We start from the raw sequence: 17,933 nt of genomic DNA on the forward strand, positions 1-17,933 counted from the left end.
AATAACAATGCTTTTGAAATATTGAATCCATAATTTGGATGTTGGACCATTTCCTTCCATCACCGCCAAGTGTTGTACAAATCGTTCACACGTATCAGCAATCAGTGGTTCCTCATCACAATCTGCTAACAGTGGAAGTTCTGAATCCCATGTATGGAAGAAGTTTTTAATGCAGGTTTGGAATTCATTCGAAGGGTTCAAACTTCTGCAAATGATGATACCAAGTGCAGTGAATGACATGATATGAGCTCGCAATGCTCGAGCATAAGCATGACCCGTGATCATTTTTTTCACTGAATCTGCTGCATATACAGTTGACCATAAATCTTCAATTCCACTTCCAGACATAATGCAACCAATTGCTCCCAGGTATGACATTAATAAGTGAAATCCACCAAGACGAACCACCACATTCTTTAGTTCTTCGCTATTTGACTCTTCGACTATCGAAAGAGCTTTCGCATATAATGGCTGATCAAATGTAACAAAACATGTCTGTCTATTGAGCTTGCGGGTTTCAGCTGCTGTATAGTGTAGAACTGTTTAATGTTGTCAAATTTGATGGTGGTCCATTAATAAATGGTAAACAAACAATTTGTGACATTGTATAAGGAATTCCGGCAGACAAAACTTCCATATATCCTTTCCATGACGGTATGTTGTCAATGTCAAAGAGTTTGGCCCAAAGGTACGCTGAGTAATAAGTTGATATTGTAGGTGATTTTCCCACCAAAATATCTTCCACCGCAACATATTCTAGTGACTGTAGGACTTTTGTATCGAAAGACCCGTATGGAACTTGTGAAATAATATGTTTTGATACTAATTCCTGAGGTTTTGGCATTTTCTTGGTTTTTACGATATTGTCTTTAAAACCGATAGACCATTTAGGCGTATACGCTGCTATTCCACCAAGGCAATGAAAAGTCTCTTTACCATCCAAAGTTTTTGCGTTGTGATCTGTATTGTCGAATACAAATTGTACAAATGGCTTATCACTATTAAGTTTTAGAACTGGAGGATTCATTACTGTACATGCTTCATGCGATTGAATCTGATAGTATCAAGCACAAATACCTAATGCATTCAAAAGATCAATAAGTAGTCTTGAACCAGTTTTCCTGTGTATATATGAACCAACTGCTAGCTGTAGAGACGATATAAATTGTTTTGGACGTAAATAATTGACAACTGAGTGAGCTATTGCATCTCTGATAACGAAATTTTCACTGCCTTCTTGAGTAGAATTCTTACACAGTAAGTTTCCAAGGAAAGAAGTGAGCAATGGCGGAATTGACGATACGACATTGTCAAGAAAAGCAGATGCAGGCGGATATGATGCATCACGATAATCGTATTTTAAAATTTCCTTACGGAGTATCCTAGCAGCCAGATTCAAAACAGTTTCTTTTTGTAAATTATCGATTTCATCGCCTTCATCAGAAACCCAATCGCTGCAAATTTCAGAAATAGCAAATCTTTTATAATAGATGATAGGCTCTTTACCTCGATTATGTGATATGAAGATATTCTCGCCATATTTTTCTTTTAACATGCGAAATAAAACATAATTACTTAAAACATCATCTTTCATAATATCTTTTAGTTCCCGTAAACTAAATTGATACTGGCGACTTTCTTCAATATATTCACAAATTTTGTTAAAAATCTCAGCAGTATGTGCTTTTAGAGTAGAGATTTTTGGTTCCTTTACGGTCTTATGGAAAGTTATATAACATTTATGATGATAACTTGCTGTACAGTCAACTAAATTTATGTTTTCAATGCGATTAATCAACTGACTGCCAAACTCATTATTCTCTCTCCTCGCAACATCTAGTATCTGGTCTTGTGTATACTTATTATCAACCGTATGGACCTGTTTGTGCCTACGATCTAATGGCAATTTACAAAAAAACATTGATTAGCAAAATCAAAATTTTGTTGAGCAGTTGACACAGACGGCATCTTTGACGTAGTTGCTGGTGATGTTGGATTGCATAAAGATAGTTCTGCTGACAATTTCCGTTTTTTTGCACTTGAAGTAGACATAGGATATGATTTCCTACATTTTTCATGAAAATTCATTTCACATCGTCCAAGCCATAATTTAAATTTTTTATCCGATTTCTCTATACTTTTTTCAATCAATTTTTTTAGTCCTTTTTCTTTTACAGAGACAACGTTGTCGGTGTCACTATGCAAAATTTTGTCACAAATACTGCATAATAGTTCGTCATCCATGTTGAAATTTAATTGACACACAACACTTTTAATTCACCATTTCACATATATTTCCGGGGCCGGGGAGAAGTTGGCTCTTCAATGAAATTTCACACAAATATCACTTTAAAAAAATATCGTTTTAGCTATAATTGTTTCGTAATCACATCTTCGAGACTTTTTAAGAGATTAATAGATGTCTTAATTTTTTCCTTTTCTTCTTTTTCTTTTCAAAGTCAGAGATGAAACATATTCCGCGCGTTGAGAGAATGACGATCAATAACATTAGTTAGACTATCAGTACATAAATACCATTCAGAAGTTGACATTGGCAAGGGCGCAAGGCGTTTGACATTGCGGTTGTAGCTTGCGTTGGCTGTCTTTACTGTCAGCACTCGTACGATGTTATCTGCTCCTGTATGTAAAGCGAGTACTCGGCCGAGTTTCCACTGCATAGGCGAGATGTTGTCTTCTTTCAGCAATACAATCGAATCTTTCATGATGTCATGAGTTCCAGTGGTCCATTTTTTTCGAATATTGAGCTCGTTCACATATTCGTTACTCCATCTGGACCAAAAATCCTGCTTCATCCTTTGGATCATTTCCCATCTACTCCATTAATTGATTTTTTTCTCCACTCATATTATGTTCTGGGATACTGGGATAATCAACTCCTACGTAAACGAACGGCCTCATGGTTTGAGCAACTCGAGTACCTGGCACATTTCCCATGATATAATTGGTTGGAGGAGGCCTGACTCGACAACAGGTTGAGCATTTTCTGATTACATTTCATTACATTACATTTTACAAAACTATTGTTAGTGTAAATCGGGTAAGAGCGGACCACTGCCATCTAGGAACGTCTTTGTACCGCTTTGGAATCATAAATGAACCGTTGTGCAATTGCTAATGTGGAGCAGAATCTCAAGATTTTGACCATATATTATGTCAGTGCCCGAATTTTGGCAATCAAAGAAACAAACTGTTAATCCGACTGAGAAGTTCCGACTGCACTCCTCCATACACAATGAATAGGTCGGCAAATGAAACGGATTACAAATAGATAGAAATAATCTGCCACTGTTGAAAACAATGCACTTTGAGATTCCAAAACCATACCGAGAGTGTAAATAAATTTCACATGTACAGATTTCAGTAATTTAAAGAATAGAATTAAAAAAAAACTAACTGAACATTACTAGTGGGGCCCATGTTAAACTCCTCTCCAGAGCGCAATAAAATTTCTCCTTCCACCCTTGACTCTTGGACTTTTCTTTTCGCGACCATCTCAGGTCGTCAGATGGATTTTGGGAAAATCACGAAATAAGAAAGTCCTTCTGGGGCTTTCCCCTATTTATTATAAGGTAAAGGAAAAAGTTCCACAGCAATAAAGAAATAAATATTTCCTAATTCCGGCAAAATAAAAACGCTACAAGCGTGAATTTTGAATCCGGACAAAACCCCGAAATCCAACACATAGAGAGTGTTTTGGATACTTGGGTGACAATGGATGAGATGATTCTTGAAGATGATCAATTTTGTGATGAAGCTCGTTTGTGGTAAAATAAATGGATGTTCAAAGCAGACTTTAGCATTCTGTAGTCTGCCTCCTACTCGCAGAACTCCTTGATCATCGATAAAGGATGCAACCGTTTTAATCGAGTTGATTGAGTTCTGGCACTAGTCCTATTTTGCTGTAGTACTCGAAGATCGTCTCCAAAAGCCTGTTTTTGAATGAGTTTGATGATGGGGAGTTTTGTCTCTTTCAATTCAGCCAATCTCATTTGCCCTTGCCAACGTCTATTTTCCTTTTTTATAATAAATCAATAACAATAAACAAATACTCGGAGTAAATAATGAAATGATTTGAATTTATCGAATGGAGATAAATCAACAATAGATTTTAGGCATGTAATTTTTTTCTTCTCTTGATCATCACCTGGAGTTTGCATGGGTTGGTCTGGCCACTGTCCTTCCGGGAGTATTAACTAGACAGGCCGAGTGGTCCAGAGCACATTTTATGTAAATTCGCTTGGCAGTTGTCCTCTGGACAACGTAACAGTAGGATTATCATCTGATGACACGTGTTTCCATTCACAATTTTCAGTTAAGGATTGAACTTCAGAAATTCTATTTTGAACAAATATTTTGAAAGTATGAGGGGGAGGGTGTGAATCGAATGACAAACAATCATGGAGTCCGTCCAAAGAATTGTGCTGGCAATGGAGATGTTGAGAGATGAATATACAGATTTATAAAGATTTAATAGGATTTGTTCTGTCGCAGAATGAGTCTCTCTCACCAAATTTATTTTATTTTAAAAATATACTGAATTCACAATTCCTAGATACTAATAGTTGAAAATTTTTCAAGAATCTTAATTTTCATGAACAAATCATTTAACTATGGATTTGGCTGAATTACAGTAATTTCTTGTCCTTTTAAAGTGAAACTTCTTTGCGCTCGTTGGCCTGTAATTCCATTATCGTCTGTAACGAAAAAGCGACAGGAAAAGGGAGGGGATGGCGCGCGTGGTAGGGCAGTCGGACGGAAGGAGACATGGGAGAGAAACGAAAATGCGATAGATTCGGAGTAGGACAAAACGAGAGCGGGGTAGCTTGCATAGCGTAATGAAGCTATTTTAGCGAGATGATTTTATGTGGACTAACTGAGAAAAAACATCGTTATGAAAAGTATAAGAAAAATGTATATCATAGTTGATGGCATACTTTCGAATTCGAAATAATAATAATCAGTTTGTCATAAATCGTATGGAAATGAAATTTATAGGAAAACGCACGGTCCGATAAAGTGGCTTCATTCTATACTGTAGAATTCAGGAATTTTCTTGGAATATGCCACGAAAAAATATTGTACTTCATAGTAACTTTTTCGGAGTTGCCATGGTAATTGAAAAAAAATAAAAAAAAGGAATGAAAAATCACGCGCAATCGGCACATTATTTTGCTTTTACTAAGAGAAAACATTTGCTCTGTTTAAAAGAAACACAATTCAGCAGGAGAAAATTTGAGGGGCTGCCGAAAATTTCCCCCAACAAAAATTTAATTTTTAAAATATGAAAAGACAAGAATTCAAATATTCAGTTGAAAAACACTTTCCGCTCAAGTAAACACTGTAGAGGATAAAAAAATTATTTTTGGGGGTGATTTTCATTTAGAGTTAGCCGAAGAATGATTCTATCAGGCGAAAATATTTCGATATTTTTGAGCAGCATGGGCATAGAAAATTTTTCAACTTTTTACTCTGTGTAGAAAATTGGATGCGTGGCCATACTTCTTTTACAGCGCCGTAATGCTCCTGGATCGATGTGATCAAAATACTCATTCAAAGTTATTGGCGATAATGATTAGGTATGCTTCTTAGGCGGAACTAATAATGGAGATAACACTGTTTGTTAAAATCAATACCTCTTTTCTGTTTTGTATTTTCAGTCTGGGTTTGTAAAATACCGTCTGTGAGAAATTACTGTGCTGAGCGCTAGAATTGAGGTGCAACATACTGCAATGTACGTGTTTTACTCACACATAAAACTTCATATCAAAACCGTCAATTTTGTAATTAATGATATGGGTCTTCGTAAAATTTATTAAACAGCACTGTAAAATTTTAAGGTCTATTTAAAGGTAATTTTATAATTTTTATCGGAATCACATCATAAGAATTGTCCGATTTTTCTCTCCCTGAAAATTGATATTTTAGAACTTCATAACAAATTTGTATCCATCCATTTTCCAGAAATATATATCCTCGATATTATTATAGTGCGTGCTTCCCCTTCTCCACGGATGGACGTTCCATTCCGCTAGTGAGAGAAAGAGAAAGGGGGAAAGATATTTCTCTCTCGCTCATTGGCAATTTCAATACAATCGTTTCAGGGGGGGGGGGGGTGAATAAAAACCTATTATTATTCAGATTAGTATTATTTATTAAAATGCAAGAATAATCTGATCGGATCAAAAATTTAAAGAATAATCCACGATTATTAAATAAAGTAAATAATTTATGCAATTGCCTGATCAGACATTTAATGTTTAAAATTTAATTCCAACTCAATTCCAATTAAACAATGGAATCGGGAGCAATAAACGCATTTCCTTGATTATTAAGTGAACAAATGGATTTACGGCCTTTTTCATTAGACGATTTTTGCAGAGAATCAAATTTTCTACAATAAATGTCTAATGGTGGCATCCCGTAAATCCATTAGTTTATTTAATAATTAGATTTCAACTTGAAACCAAATTCCAGCGTACAGCAGTGCAACCATTTCCTCCTGATTCGCTGGGTGACGAGAGTATACCCGCGACTCCAGAGTACCCCACAAGAAAAAATCGAGTGGGGTGAGCTCTGGAGAATGCGGGGGTCCCGCAACGGGTGGTTCTCGTTGTCCCGCCCTGTCCCGATCGTTGCGGTTCCCAATCCAACGCTGGAGAAACCATTGATTCAGCTGCTGGACCACTGGAACGCAGGTATGGGCTGGTGCTCCGTCTTGCTGGAACCATACATCCCTGGAAGCCGGACCATCACCAACTATCGCTGCAAGCGGCTCTTGCAGGAACCCCAAATAGTTCCCACCCTGCAATAAAAAAGGTAATTATTGGAAGAAACCTATGATACCGGGTTAGACATCGAAGTCCAACAGGAAACGCAGTATTGACAATGGGGAATACTTACGTCGAGACGTCCTGGAAGATGATGAATGTCGACTTCATCACCAAGCATTCCTCCCCAGATATTTAACGTTTCCCAGCGATACTGGAACTTGGAACTTTTTGCGAGTCGGGGATTTTCAACCGCCCAGTGATGCTCATTGTGCTGGTTGACGATCCCCTTCTTCGCAAAAAGTTTCTCGTCCGTCCACAAGATGTTGCTGATGAAGTTTGGCTCGTCACTTTTGTCGAGGAGCCAGCGACAGAAGGCCAAACGATTCGGGAGATCGTCGGGCTTCAACTCCTGGACCGGGGTAATTTTCCAGGGGCGAAAGCCTTCCTCCTGTAAAACTCTCTGTACCCTGCCTGGTCAAATTCTCCATGAAGCCGCGATCGCGCGAATGCATTGCTGTGGATCCTCCTCCACGGCCTCCAGGATCGCCTCCTTCACTCGAACCCCAGTAGCACGTCTTGGACGCCCTTCTCCCCCATATCGCGGCAGAATATTTCCCTCTCGGAGACGTTGGAGGGCGTTTCGGAACGTACGTGCCTTAAGTACCACTTGCTGAGGGGACGGTTCCGCGTACAACCGTGCGGCTTTCACCCCATTACCCCTCTCAACACCGTAAATGGAGACCATATCGGCATATTCTGCAGCAGTAAACTTCGCCATTACACTCACGATATGAATAAATTTCACCACACTGCACTTTTTATCACGAATTGAAGAACACTAGTTGAATAATCGAGTACAGAGCAAGAAAACGTAAAATCCAACTCTGTCTTCGAAGAGGTTTTTCGGCACACTGACGCTTTGGAAAAATTGGGGGAGAAATTTCCTGTCAATTATAAAATAATAATTTTTATTGCTGAAATGGCCTGTTCCTCTCCATTGGCCTGTTCCTCTCGTTCCATTGTTCAAACATCCGCAGATGGGAAATTTGGACTTAAACCTCCCACATTTGAGCTACAATCCATACCGGTGTTGGGAAAACCATTTTTTTCGGCTCACGGCAACAGATCAAGTCGTAAAGCTGTGCGACACAGCGTCCCTTCCACATGGGCCTTTACGACAGCTAGGTAGCCAAATCACTTAATAAACTCATCTTTGAAAGGGTCCCTAGCGGTTTGCTGCTTCTTTTGCGCTTATTGCTCCCCATTCCGGGAAAATCGCAAGCCATCCCCTGGGAATTTCGACATCCATTGTTTATTGTAAATTATCTTCGTAAGAGGCTCTTTTACAGGATTTTGTCAAGAGACCTTTCTGGTTGTAAATTTAATTTACAATAAAAAAGATCTGCTTGAGATAGCGACGAGTATGCGGTGCCGATTTGGGATCAGTGGGAAAAATAAAAAGACACGAAACACGTTAGCTGATGGGAGATGTACTATTTAATTTATTGTAAAACAATTTGAGGCGTAACCTCGCGTCTTTTGAGAGAATTTTGTCACAATAGAGTTTATTAATTTCAATGCGCGCACTGCTGGTGATGTACTAATAGAGTTCAAATACGCGATTGAAAATTGAGGCTTTCGTTGAGATATTTAGTTGAGAAATAAAACTACAAACACTTGAACGTCTGTTGCTCGTCAACGTTGTAGATGAACTGTTGGTCAGAAACGTCCGTTGAGTAGACGAATCTAAACGCGTGGTAGGTTTTGATCCATCTATAGGATTTTGAGAGAAACTATTTGAATTTTAATAACTAAAAGTGATAATTAGTTATCATCGCGATAGGCTTTAATTGGTGATGTACAGTTTGATAATTATGGAGAACACTATTTTTAGATAAATTGAGTCCGATTCCAATTTGCGAATATTCTATCGAGAATTGCTTATTGCGTATTTACTGTTGATCGTTGAACTATTTTAGACTGAAGGTATATCTGTTTTTGGGTCTCTTTATATACCCAAGGGTTGTTTTGATGGGATTAGCAACCCAAGGATTTGGAAGGTTCGAGACGAATTCCTCAGTTTGAATATTCTCGAATTCTTCGCTGGAGAATTGGCTGATTTTTCTCTTTCTTTTAAACAAGATCTTCTGACAAAATACTGTAGGCCTGTTGAATCATGAGATAATTAACATTTAAACAATTAGCTGCGGAATGCGAAGGGGGACGCCCGTGGTTTTCGGGATTTTTTCACTAAACAATGCGTTTTGACAAATATCTTGTAAGCCAATGAATTTACAACATTTTGTGAAAATGATTTTTTTTTGCGAGGAATCCAATTTTAAACATTAATTATCTTATGTGAAAATCGCGAAAATCAATTAGTTTATTGATTAATGGGGGATTTTCGTTTAAAGTTTAAATCCAATTATTAAATAAACTAATGGATTTACGCGATGCCACCATAAGACATTTGTTGTAGAAAATTTGCTCCTCTGTAAAAAATGTCTTGTGACAAAAGGGCGTAAATCCATTTGTTCACTGAATAATCAAGGAAACGCGTTTATTGCTTCCGATTCCGCGATAATGGCGAGCTATCCCCTGGTATTTTCGACATCCATTGCTTAATTGGAATTCAATTTTAAACATTAAATGTCTGATCAGGCAATTACATAAATTACTTACTTTATTTAATAATCGTGGATTATTTTTTAAATTTTTGATATGATCAGATTATTCTTGTATTCTAATAAATAATGCTAATCTGAATAATAATAAGTTTTTATTCACCCACCCTGAAACGATTGTCTTGAAATTGCCAATCAGCGAGAGAGAAATATCTTTCGCCCTCTCTCTCTTTCACTCACTAGCGGAATGGAACGTCCGTCCGTGGAGAAGGGGAAGCACGCACACCGCTTACCCGCGGCACACGGACGTAGAGCCGCGCAACGCTCGCGCCCCATAGGCCGTTCTTTTCACCCCCATATCTCAGAAGGGGTGCGTCCGAGCGAAAAGTGGACTTTTCTGGTCAGAATCACCCCCAGAACATGCTGGTTCAGAATCGATCTCAAGTCAAGATACACCCTGTATACTGATATTCTCAGATATTCTAAGATATTTTATTTCCTATTCGAAATTCTATGAGCAGTCCAAACGCGTCTTCTTACTCGTGACTGTTCCGCTGTGGTGATCAGAAGGCTCAGTATCTTCGTCAATTAATGACAATTAATGAGTGTTGTTCTGGATATGAAGTAGAGTACAGGCTTCTCTCATCAGCTGGAAGTTTATCCAACTGCTCAGCAAGTTATGTCAACATCACACATATGTAGGACCTCACAGCAGGGAAACTACTTCTCAATGGGTCATTTTCCAAATCCACAAAAGACGTGTTATTATTAGCAAAAAACATTTAATGCTATTCAGAACTCAGCGAGGTACCATTTCCAATGGTTTGGTTACTATAACTATGTTCAATTACGTTATATTCATCTCCCAAAGCTCTATAATGGAACACACAAAATTCAGTATATTTTCAAGTTCTTTCGTGGAGATTGTGATTCTTCAGGTAGAGCACCATTTTGAATGGTGTGGCCACCATGAAAATCTGGGTGCACTGACGAAATACGTAAAGCACAATCATATTTCTAATGCATTCGCGCAAGTCAGGAGGGGCCAGGTTAGTGGAGGTTGACAGTTTCCAGAGCCTAGTTCATTTTCTTCCCGTTTGGGCTTTATTGCTCTATTGAAGAATGAAATTATAGGCAGTATGTCCGCTAGGCGTCAAATGATGGAACACATGAAACCAGCTTTTCTGCATCCACTCTAATTGGTACAGCTTCTTTTGTACGAATAGTGAATCATTGTGAGGATATCGTCTGGGGCTGACGAATCTTTAGGCATAAGGGGGATGAACATTTGACTCTTTAATTGCCAACCCCAGTTCACAGGGTTCGGATTTTCAGGTCACTTTTTTACTTGGGAGTCGATTATCTGGAGGTGCTCTTCAGAAACTACAACTGTCGACAGAAGCTGCTCCAAAAAAACGGGATAAATACTAACAAGTAATGCGGCGTTATAGCGGTGTAGTCTATTTATTTTAAAGGCACTCTTCTCAGTTCATGTTTTCCAGGAGTAACTCGCTGTGAAAAGCAGGAAAGGGAGAGGGTGACGGAAAAAATATCCCAAAAAAATATCCTTCGAAAAAATATCCCCGGAATAAATGACCCCCCGGTTGCAGATATCAACCCCGTTGCGCTTCTCTCGTCGGGCCAGCCAATCCCCCTCCCCCTTTTTTTACGTACTAACGCACAGGAGTTCTGCGGGCGCAGCGCCTCTGGCGGGATCCACGGGCATGGACCCTGGGGGGGGGGGCAAGCCCCGTCACCATATAAAACCAAAATTATTTTTTTATATAAAAAAAACAGTGAATGTGGAGAATTATTTAATAAAAATAAATCCTCTTTTTCGGAAATTTTTATTTAAAATAAACATATGTCTGAAATAAATTGCAAAATTGAATGTTGGAATTTGGGGATTTCCCCGGGTACAAAATTCACTCTTCCCAAGTTTTATTATTTTCGTTTGAGTGATGATGGTTTAAAGCCATAATATTCGGGATTTCTCTTGGTTGTAAAATCAAGGGAAAGGTCCCCAGTTTCGTCCTCAGTTTTTATCACATCTGGATTTTTTCAAATACATCTGTTGACCAAAAGGAGTAATAAATAGGAAAAGAAAATATTGCAGGGGTGGAAATTATATTACCCTCTTTAGGGCAACTGAGAATAACATGTAATGTCTCGTCAGTCTCGTCTGTCTTCTGTCTGAGTAGTCTTAGAGTCCTTCAGTTATTAAAATCGTTTCTAAAAATTATTCAAAGTGTTCGCTTATTTAATACCATATTCCTACATTGAAAATTAAGATTTATTTTGGGGATATTTTTTACGGGGGTATTTTTTCCAGATCGAGGGAGGGGGTTTATTTTTTTTAATGCTACCTTGGGAAATTGTTTTTTTTTAAAGGAAAATACAATATGAACAAAAATAACAGATGGTTTGCTATTGTATGTTTTTAACTCCAAAACAAAGCAATTTTTTCTTCGAAAAGAAACAATTTTTACTTAGAAATCGTAGTCACTTATGAAGCGTTGACATGGCAATATGTTGATCCTAATAATACTGAATGTTGGACAGCTGAGAATCGAAGTATATTTGAATTCTACTACGTTATATATGAAATTTTTACATAAATGACGTGTGGTCTTGTAGCGCAATGTTCTGTAAGAATTGTTACTGTGATAGCGTTGTATAAACTGCTAAAAATTTATTTCCGTATACCAGTAAACGACTTGTAAACGACAATTGGCACAAATCCCAACTCGCGGAAAGGGACATCAACATAAAATGCATTCTGAATAGACTGGCAACGAGATGTTTTAACTCGTGTGATTCACCGCTTTCGCCTTCGCTTCAACCAATGCCGCCAATTACACTGTCATGATCATTCTGGCATATTTGTATCGAAATATATTACTAGGTAGCAGAAAATTGAACATTTTCGCGTTATCAATCAAAGTCAAACAAACAAAATTAGAGTGATTGCTGAATAAACACTCCGACTTAGACCTTATTGTTAATCACAAAATGAATATCGATTCCAATCCTTTCTTCAATTTTTATTCGATTTTAAGGTCTAGATTCGCCTTCTGAAATAATAAAGTAAATTCTTCCAGGTCTCGTTTGAAGGAAAGTCGTCTTTTATTTCATTTCCCGAAAGGGATCAGTAAGAATGCCATGTTTGGTGCCTCCGTTAGTGACGTGACGACTCGGAATCGCTTCTCAATGACCTCACGTACCATTCACGTTCTCCCACGCCCAATACGTGAAAATTCAAACAAAATAGAAATGAGTCATTCAACTACAGGATTCTGTGGGATACCCCAGAAAGTTCAATTGAAATCACTTTACATGTACGGCACAATAAAATAGTAGCGATTCGGGTGCGGATAATAAATTATAATTCGGTATCGTGTTATCGAAATAAAGATATATTCGTTGGCGAGATGTGTTTACATCGAATGAATATACTAACTTCTCTGGTATCATGTAGTGCACCAGTTTAAATACCTTCGTTTATCGAAGGCTTGAGAATTGTCCTAGAATTTCACGAGGGACCACCGTAGAAAATATTTGTCGCGAATTCTGGCGTTTAGAATGTTCGCGACGCTACGACCATAAAAATAAAGAAATTAATTTATTGTAGCTGGCGTCATAAAAATATTATTGACAACTACAATAACATGCAAAAACTAAATTCTATTTGAAATCGTTTTTTTTTCAATATCATTATTGGTTTAATTTGAAAACCATGGTTTAAAAATACCGATTGGGTCCAGTTTTTTTTTACAAACCAACATTTTGACCGCAATAAAAACTGAAATTGTAACTTTCTTATCATAGGGTGTGAAATATCAACCAATTTTTAAGACTTCCGAAAAAAGTTATATACGGTTTTGCAAACAAATTTGTGATTTATTACAAAGAAAAAAATATGCTGAAAAATATTCGCTTTAAAAAAAATTAACTTGACACACAGAAAAAGCTAATCGTAAAATACGGGATTTAAAACGTCATTTACGAGATTTTTGCACACGTAAATTATGATTTCGAAAAACGTAAAACGTACAATTCCATGTGCAACTTGGTGACTTTCTCTTCTTCTCCCGTAATTCACGCAATCTTAATAACGTAAAATCCTTGATTGATGAGATCCTAAATGAAATGGAAAAAAACATTTTTTTACCATATGAAACCTTTATGGGACAGCGGATTCTACATCATCGGAGCCTAACTTTCAGAAACATTTTTTCAAAGATTTTTCAAGGCAATTTTGAGAATTTCAAATTAATAAAAAATCTACAAGGGTCATATTATTTCGATTCTTTGCGGTTGCACGACGCTAACAAAAAAATCAAGAGCAATGAAAATTGAACATCAAAGAAGCAATATGAACAATGAAAATTAATGAAAAATCAAATTATTTTCCAAAACATAAAAAATTAGCAGAAAAGTGGAGTACATCGAGAATATCATAAGAACAAAATAAAATTAAAAACCATGAAAAATTTTAAAATTAATATATTGTCGTGAAAATTTGTTAAAGTTCGCAGCTTTAGCTTCTTTCGCAGAAGAAAGGCTTCTTCTACTATGAAAAGGTGCCGGTCGACCAAAGAGAGTCAGTTAGAACATCAATATTCTTCTGGCAACATTAGCAGCAATTTCTAAGTTCTTGAGTCACTTATACTTGTGTAAAACTAAACCCAACTTTCTGTAGATAAGACAGTCACCTTTGAAAAGTAATAAAATAATAGTGGATTCTATATATTGTGTGTGCAGTGATTAATCCCATCAGTGAGATTTTATAGATAATAATTGGATGATCAAACCAATTTACCTGGAAGTGAGGAGGTAGGGTTTAGTAGTAGGGGGGTGGGTACGGGTTGAGTGGTTTAGTGAGTGTATTTTTTGACGTTCGATCCTAATTATCCTAATTATCCAAGGCAGCACACGCGAGTTTAGATTTAAATAGAAAGAGAACACGAGAGGTGACCCCCGCCTCTCCCAATCCTCGCGCGGAGACTTCAATTTTAGAGCTCCACCATAGACACAATTTATAGGGGAGGGAAAAGTAAAAAATCTTTTTGTCCTCTGGGGGGGACTAATGTACTCAAGCGAGGACTTCATATAATTAGGATCGAACGTCACTTACAGATAAGTTAGTTTGATCATCCAATTATATTTCATCCTCGCTCTCCTACATTACAACTGTAGTTGTTTAGAGATTTGACAATAATAAATTCCCTCTTTGGTTCTTTGGTTTTTTTTTTGTTTATTCCAGTACCGATAAAGAAAATTTCGAAGTATCTGGATTAATAGGCCTTTGGTGAAAACGGGCAAACGTTTGAGAGCCTGCAGACCAACCTGCAGTTCTGCGAATGGTATCAAAATCAACACCCTTTTCGGCAGCTCTTGGCGTAGAAGCATGCCGTGTGGAATGAGCAGAAAAAGTTGTGGTATCGATTCCATTTAAAAACAAGCATTTCTTCACCTATCTACTAATAGTATGAGTAGTTACTGCCTCATAAGGCTTTTTAGATGAGATGAATAATAGTTTTTCCTCTTTTCATAAAGGACTTGTCTTTTCTAAATATAATCTAATTACTGAATTCTCGAATAACAATGGTTTTTCGTTGAACTTTGGTAATCGAAAACATAGCTGATTACGTCCTGGGACTGAAGTTTTTTAAAACATCAGGGATCCTTATCTCAATACCGTCAGGTGATTCTCTTATGAGATCGATTCTGATTTTTGAGATAGCTTGCGCTCTTTGAGCGGTACTTAAGGCTAAAAGCATTACGGTCTTATATGTCAAATTGCTTAAAGTAGATATATCTAATGATTCTAAGAAACAGAGCCCAATTGCCACGTCCCATGTAGAGGAATATTTGGGTCTGCATGGTCTCATCTTGTACACCCCCTTTAAAAAAGGGCAAATGATTGCGTTTTCACCAATCCTCTTCTTTGACAACAACGAAATTGCACTTCGGCAAGAATTGAGCGTACCATAAGACGCCCCCGCTTTGTATCTCTCATATAAGAATTCTAGGACTACCTTAACATTTATATCTAAACAGTTTTTGTTCTTTCTTCTACAAAACTCATCCCATTGCTTTAGAGAACTACCATATTGTTTTAGTGTAGATTTACTTAATGAAGCAAGAACAATGTCTAAGGCTTCATTGGTAACTTTCCTTGCTAGAAAGACCTCCCGGATATTCTGCTCGCAATTAAACCCAGATGATCTGCTCTGGGGTGTGATAATTTCCTGCATGGAGAAAGGAGTAGTCTTGTACTAGGTTTAAACAATAGAGGCTTGCCTACTATTAATTTTTCGAAAAGTGGAAACCAAGGCTGATTTTTCCACAGAGGAACCACTATGATATCCTCTGCTTTTTCCCGTTTAATCTTTGCTAAGGCTTTCAAAATTAATGAAAAGGGGGGGAAAGCGTGAAAATACCATTTATCCCAGCTGATGGTGAAAGCATTGACATACAGAGATCTACTCTCTGGTTTCCATGAGATGAATCTTGTACATTTTGTATTTAATTCAGATGCGAAAAGGTCAATCTCAGGAACACCAAAATCTCTAATGATTTCCTTGTAATAGATTTCGTTCAGTTCCCGTTCCTTATCAATATTCTTAATTCTTGATAAGCTATCAGCAATAATGTTTTCTTTAGATGGAATATAGGAAGCAATCAGGATTATCTTCATAAGCTCTGCCCATTGCCAAATTTCACGAGCTAATTTATTATATCTTTGGAATCGGGCGCCACCCATTTTATTTATGTATGAAATGGCCGTGGTGTTATCTATTCGCAATGGGATTTTACAGTTTTCAAGCCCTGAAGCTAGTTCTACTAATGCGAGCTGTATCGTTAAAAGTTCTAAAAAGTTGATATGCAACTCTTGTTCGGTTTTCGACCAAAAACCGTAAATTCTTTTATTATTATTGCATGCTCCCCAGCCCCATTTCGAAGCATCGGTATAAATGCACATAGCAAAAGAACCGTCCTTAAGGGGTTACTCTCATGTGAACGCATACATTTTACCACTTTTTAGGAAATTTTTTTTTATGCGACAACAAAATTCAATCATTTTAATTTTTAAATATATTTTTATTTGTATTTTGAAATGTACAAAAAAAAAATTTTTTTCGTTTTTATGCATTTTTAACATATATTCTTTTTAAGTCAAAGTAATCCCCAACAAAAAAATGTAGTTCACTGGTCATGGTGATAGCGGCTGTTCATGTTGTCTGAGATAAAAAAAATCGAATGGATTATTATTCAGTAGATCTGCGGATATCGTCCTGACCAAATATAATCAGTTTCATAGAAAAAAAAAAATAACAAACTTCAAAAAAAAATCCCAACAATTTTGTTCTTTTTCGTTAAAAATCATTTTAAAAAAATATGAAAATATTTTCGAAAATAAACAATTCTGGTAGAGACGATAACTATAAATAAGTAGAAGAACATACATATAGCCCCCCCAGTATACAGGGTGTCCCAGAATTGCACGTCAAGACTTTAAACTTAAGTTGGGGGTGAAATTCTGAATCGAAAAGTCCTGAGCGACTTTTTGATCAGACGCACCCTCTTCGACTTATTCAGGGTTGAAATTGGACGAATCAGGGGCGTGGAATACCCGGTCGCACGACGGTGAGGAAAACATACGAGTGTGGTGGTGTCCCCACCATACCGCACTACTCCCCTGCGGCGGCAGAAAGAGATGACAGGCGGCGGAGGGTAAGAGGAAGGGGAGGGGAATGAAAAAAATAAACTTGGCTTTTTTTAAATTTATATACAGGGTGTCCGAGATAAAATTGTACACCCAAATAACTATTGAATGTGGGTAGTAATCGAAAAATCTTTCGAATAGAAGTTGTAGGGCTCCAAGTGGGAAAAATAATGAGATATGTTTTGAGCATTTAAATCTTCATGTTTTTATGCTACAAGCATAAGTTCATTTTTTTGATATGGGATCAAAAATTTTCTTGTAACAAAAGTTGTTGTACTCGATGAGATGAATCTAATGATGTCACACATAATGTGTTTTTTATGCTTTCTGAGCTCAAAACTACTAAAAATGGAACTTGCCAACGATATTCCAAATTCAGACACGATAAACCGAAAAATAAAGGAGAAACAAAAAGGCGCCAATGGATTGTTCTACTAGAAAGACGTTACAACAAGTGCTCAATGTTCCCACCATTCACTTTGGTGTTTACTGGTTCTTATTAAAGGCCACTTTCTGTTTATCGTATATATATATATATACGATATATATATATACGATATCGTATATATATATATATATATATATATATATAAAATAAAAAATAATAAATAAAAAAAAAATCAAAAAAAAAAATCTATCTATCTATCTTATAAAATTATAAGATGGCGCGGTTACTAAAAAACCCCATCAGATGACAGCTACTATTCACTATAGATATGGGTCCTACCTTTATAGGATTAGGTTCAGGAAGTGTCCCTGGACAAAAACATCATTGCTGCCTTACTG

The sequence above is a fragment of the Diachasmimorpha longicaudata genome, chromosome 1 (assembly GCF_034640455.1).
Source record: "Diachasmimorpha longicaudata isolate KC_UGA_2023 chromosome 1, iyDiaLong2, whole genome shotgun sequence".
Taxonomy (NCBI): domain Eukaryota; kingdom Metazoa; phylum Arthropoda; class Insecta; order Hymenoptera; family Braconidae; genus Diachasmimorpha; species Diachasmimorpha longicaudata.